Genomic DNA, 5,992 nt, shown 5'->3' with positions numbered 1-5,992 from the left:
CCTGACATGAAGCTCACCACAGGGATAGTTTAGTGCAGTAACAGAAATAATTACACTGATAACTATTATAACAAAATGTAACTGAATGAGGGAAGTAGAAAGCCTGTCTAGAGTGCTGGCCGGTTTGGGGTTGGGAGGAAGGACACTTGGGATATTGGTCATGAAAATGTTGCACTGGTGAAAGATTATTTATATTTATATATATATATATATATTTAAAAAATACAAAATAATAAAGAAAATCCCAATTCTTATCACAGGCTGTGTTTTTAACACTGATGATATAGAAAGAGAAGGTACAGTAAATGCACCCCTTATACACCTCAACCCAGGCCCTTTGCCTGGTCTGTATTGTGAATTGGGGGACAAAAAAAAAACTAGGTGTGAACAGACTTAGTCCTTAACTATGTTTAGTAACCAATAGCTAAATTTAGAGATCACCTTCATTGAGATGAATGAATCTCAAATAATTCTTTCAAAACAAGTTTATATACATAGGTTTATTTCTACAGTATAGCTTTTTAATCTAGAAATACATTTAGCATTTCACAAGAAGATATCTATGATCTATTTGTCTATCACATTACTATTTGTCTATCATTATTACTAAAGTGCCCAGTTATAGAAGTATATATCTTATTTAGACAATTTAACTACATTTAACTTTATATTTATTCATGATTATTGACTGTATTTGTATAATAAAATTAATATTTTGGAAATAAAGAGAGTATATATCTCTTGGTAAATATTTATATCAAAGTTTTAATATTTTAAATAATATGGGAAGTTGTTTAACAAAGGTCAGAAGATATTTAAATCTGTGTATACATGCATTTACTTCTATAATTTTGGCAAATCATAAATCAATGAATATATTATATCATGTTAATGGAATTTGATTTTTTATGAAATTCTTTTTTAAAATGCCTGATTAGTTTCTCCTGAGAATTTTACTAGCTGGGTGTTGCTTTATCTGGAAGTATATTCTCTGAATATTTATGATTTGGGCTTTCTTGAGAAGATCAATTCCAGTTTTCTTTCTAATTTAGGGGAGTAAGTGAGTTTTCAAGCTGGGATATGGAGTAAAGTTAAGTCATTTGTGTGTAGGCAAACATCTAAAACAAAATACTATATTATAGTATTTGTTAGTATTTGATAGCTTTGTTAATAGTAGCCATAGATATTCTCTATATGTATATATTATATATATATATATTTATATTTATATTTGGCCAATGAATGGCTGAGTTAGGTTTTATATGTTCAGGTAATAGATCCAATATTGTATATATCATCCAGCGCTAATGAGTCGCTGGTAACAGAGCCTGAAATGGAAGATGATGGATTATTGACTGGTGGTCAATCAGTGTATTTATTCCTTCTTCATTTATATTCATCTTATATTCTGGTCTACGTGACTAGATATAGGTAACTATTAAAAAAGGGTAGTTAATCACAAGGGCGAAAAAGTTAAAAGAAAGGGAACAAAAACTGTAGGGGAGGATGAAGAGGGGTAATAGTAGTGGGAAGGCTGGTGAAGGAGGGTGTTTAAAAACCACCTGAAGATGTTCCTACTTGAAGAGACAAAAGCCAGTTATTAGCATAAGAAAACCAACTTTGTCTAAATGTAAAGATTATATTGGGAAACAATTGGGCCCACAAATGGGAGCCAGGATCCCTCTCATCCTGGACAGGCAGTTTTAAAGCTGCCCCTTATTTTCCCGATGGCCATAGTGAGAATGCTGGGTGTGGATCATGTTGAATTCCAACCTCTCCTTCAATTTTGTTTTTTAGCCAGAGAATGCGTGGTGTGTATTTGAGCTTGTGAGTCTTCAAAATGGGTTGACTAAGAAAAATTAAATTAAGATTAAAAACAAACATTGAAAAAAATACAATTTTATCACTTCCGTTTTGCCAACAGAATCAGGGAGCAAGCTCTTTAAATATTCTAACTATTTACTCTTGGAGAATGAGTGTATCAAGAGGTATTTCCCTTTAGGAACTGCAAATGATACTGAAACTTGCCCTATTTCTCTAGGGAATGAATATTATGTGATATATATATATATATATATATATATATATATATATATATATTTGTATACATATATATAGACTTAGATTTATATAGACATGAGAGTTATTCCAATCATACAGTTGCCTTGTTTACTGTTTTAAGACATCAAATTGCCCTAAACCCCAAATCATGCTTGTTGTAGGATATTGAATCATTACCCTGTATACTTTTTAAGTGTGGCTTGCATTATCCAAGTGTGGTAAGAATAATTTAGCCATATTTTTATCAAATCATGAATTTGTTTAGAATTTTGAAAAGCCATTGCTATTCCTGCTGAAGTGACTGTGATAGTAAGTGCTGCAGTAATTAACAGTCCCTATGAAGCATTGGGTGAGTCTCATTGGTGGGAGAAGACAATCAGCAGTTTCTCGGCTGGTGAATTCTAGTTTTAGATGTAAAAAGTGATTTATTTAAACAAACTACTGGCAATCATAACAACTGGAAGTTACATAATATGGCATCTTAGAGATGAGAGATAATAACTATTTGACACAAAACAGATTTCATAGACAAATTAATAAAAATAAAACTTTCACAGGTGTCTATTTTAGAATAAATTAGCATAGGGCCAGAACCACAGTGCAGTTGCAGACAGCACTTGCACCCCACAGGGTCCCTGGCAGCCCATATAGTCCCTCGAGCCTGCTGGGAGTGATCACTGAGTGCAGAGTCAGAAATCAGCCTTGATTATTGCTGTGTGGCCACCCCACCAACAGCTTGGTCAAAGGGGGAAAAATAAGAAACTTAGCTGAAACTGAAAAAGAAAGAAACAAAATATATTTCTCCTACAGAAGAGAGAATAACTTATTCTTCATTGTTTCTTGACACAAAATTTGGTTATATTTAGTCTCAAAAATGAGAATAGATTTGGAAATGGTCAGCTTCAGCAACGGTTTAAAGTTTACATATGTGGAAATGCAGAAATCTGAACTACTATAGAGAATAAAGATTGAATGATGCACATTCAAATGAGTGACCCCCCAAAAAAAAATCACTGGTGACCTTGGCAACAAAAGCTACAATAGTTTGACAGAAAAGGGCCAGATGGTAATGCATTGAGAAGTGTGAGTGATAAATGGAGGAGCAGAGAAAGAAGATGCTTTTGAAATGTCACATGAAAAAAGATAAGGAAAGTAAGTTATTTTTAGCTGAAATGAAATATAATAGTATTATCAATGTGTTGTAAAATTTAATTATGATTTATAAATTTTAATGTTTGAGATTACCTATTTTGAAATTGTATTGTCATCTAAAATAAACATTTTTCAAATAAGTATTAGTAAATATACTATGAAACCATCTGCGTCAAATGCACAATCCAATTTCTGATAAACTTCCATATAAGGTGAACATCTGGAGCTCCCGAAGCAAAATGGAGAGTTGTGTGCTTGGCCTCGTGTCTGCAAAGCAGATCCAGTAAATTCACAGAAGAGTTCAGGTTTATACCCTGGAGCTGTTATGGCAAACTGTACATCTAATTGACAGTTTTTCTGCTGAAAACATCAATAATCTTTCATTGTGGGCTCCAAATCCTGAGCAAGTCTCTGAGGACTCATTTTATTAAGTTATAGCTTTGCAGGTCACCTTTACAGGAGATTTACAGAAGACTCATAGAGAAGAGAGGATAACGTGGAAGGGTATTTTGGGACATGTTTTTACTCTCTGAATTCTTGGGTTAAAACTTTGTTTTAAAACATGCAAATACATAGAGTTAAAAAACAAAGTCATACCTCATTTTCTTCCACTTAACAAAAAGTATTCAGTCAACAGTCTATAGATCTATTAATAGTTGTTTTTTCTAACACAGGAAAGTAGGATATGATAAAAATAAAAATGTATAAAGAAGTATTGATTAAATGAATGGATAGATACTATTTTTGTTACAGTAAAATGGTTTGGTGTTTTATACTTACTGTAATAAAATACATATTTTAGAACTTTCATAATTTTATGATGAATAATTAAGCTTGTATAATTAAATATGGTGGCCAGCATATATCTACTTCTGGCAATTAAAATTTAACTTAACTGAAAGTTAGAGATAATTAAATTTCTCAACCACTCTAAACATATTCCATGTTTCTAGTTTAATAGATATGACTAGTGACTGCCATATCACACAGTAGAGAAATACATTTTTATCACTAAAGATAGCTCCTTTGAAAAGTATGGGCATATATATATATATATATATATATATATATATATATATATATACTTTCTTGTTTTCTTAATTTTTTTGTTTTTGCCATCCCTGAATTGCTCAGTACTAATTTCTGGCTCTGTCCTCATGGTTCATTCCTGTTGGTGTACTAGGGAATCATCTGTTGGTACCATGGATCAAATTCCTCTCAGACATATTCAGACAAGCACCTTACCATTACATCTATCCATTACAGTTCTAGTTCTTCTTGGAGATTAATATGTAGGGTCATTTTAGTACCTCAATAGGAATGAGTAATTCTATAATAAAAAATGCTATAATCAAGACTGTTAGTGATTTTTTCCTAAAAATATCATCCATTTATTTATCTAGTTTTCCAGTAATCAGGCTTGGGCTTTAGTACTCAGTTGATCATGACCAAGTGATTAAGTCTTAGTAAACTGAAGTAAACTTAGTTCTCAGGAACCTTCTGAAAAAGATAGTTTCCAATGGCTGTTTTTATGTATTTATGTTGCATAAGGTTGTCATGTAATTTTTATGATGTATGAGGTCTGTTTTAAACTGCTAAAATGCATTTCATAGCAAGTAAGTGGGCAAATGAGTATTTACAAAAAGTCATATGACTGAGATTCTTGTGGATAGACTTCTAACATCATAAAATACTCTATTGTTTAGGTATGGATTTGTCATGTATAATTTTTTATTGTGTTTTAAAGTATGTTCCCTTAATTCTCAATTTATTGACCTACCTTAGTGATAGATCAGTAAAAGTAGAAAAATCATAGCAAATCCCATAAAAATACACATTATTAGAGACTACTATGAACATGTATTTGTAAACATAAGCAGCAATCTAGAAGAGGACACACTTAGAATTCATACTCTGAACCATGGGTAAATAGAATTAATAAAGTAACTACATATATGAGTATCAAAATACTAAACTAAAAGTTCAATAAGAACAAAATCACAGGACTTATTATTTTCACTAGTATATTCAAACACAACTAGCACAACTTTAAATAAGATATAACACCAATCCTTCTCTAACAATTCCATATAATTAAAGAAGGGAATAGATCCACTAAATTATATGAGATCAATGTTACCCTAGTTTTCAATTCACAAAAAATGCACAAAAAATGTGTAGAGAAATATTACTACTGATGAGCATAGATACAAGTGCCCTGCCAAAAGGAATTTAGTTATTGTTTTTTATTATCATTTCATAATGACATTTTATTATGTGATTTTATTGAGCTCTTCTTGCTCCTTTGTGTGTGATGTGTTAGTTTTTCTTATGTCAGAGAATGAAGATTTCTCACACATTTTTTCTTCAGTATATGATTTTTCTGATAATAAACATTTAGTAGGCAATAGCAAGCAATGTATCTTTTTCTGAATTGCCCTGACACCCATCATTTGAAATTACTTTAGTGATCATCTGTTTTATCATGTCATAACCCCAATGTCATAAATATGTACAAACACCTATATATACACACACATAGAATGTTTGTCTGTCAAACATTGCTTATATCTCCTCAAACTGTTCATGCATTTTACTTTGACACAGCTGATTATAAATAAATTGACAACAAAGTTAAAAGTCATAGAAAAGAAAACCACTGGCATCTTTAAACTTTCCCCTAACTATTAATTTGGGATTCTATGTTACCTCACATAAAAAATATGCTATTTAAACTTTAATTTGTTTGAAAGAAACAGTCAGTAATTTTCACTGTGCT

General features: G+C 31.4%; 1 non-coding gene across 1 annotated transcript; it reads left to right on the top strand.

Moving 5' to 3' along the window:
- Positions 1-238: 238 nt before the first annotated feature.
- LOC126002685 (small nucleolar RNA SNORA51) lies at positions 239-371 on the top strand. Its single transcript, XR_007493361.1, has one exon. It is a non-coding gene; the product is annotated as a small nucleolar RNA SNORA51 (small nucleolar RNA).
- The last annotated feature ends 5,621 nt before the right edge of the window (positions 372-5,992 follow it).

This window comes from Suncus etruscus, chromosome 2 (assembly GCF_024139225.1).
Source record: "Suncus etruscus isolate mSunEtr1 chromosome 2, mSunEtr1.pri.cur, whole genome shotgun sequence".
Lineage (NCBI taxonomy): Eukaryota > Metazoa > Chordata > Mammalia > Eulipotyphla > Soricidae > Suncus > Suncus etruscus.
The sequence above is the reverse complement of the archived record's forward strand: the minus strand, read 5'-3'. Positions and strand labels throughout refer to the sequence as shown.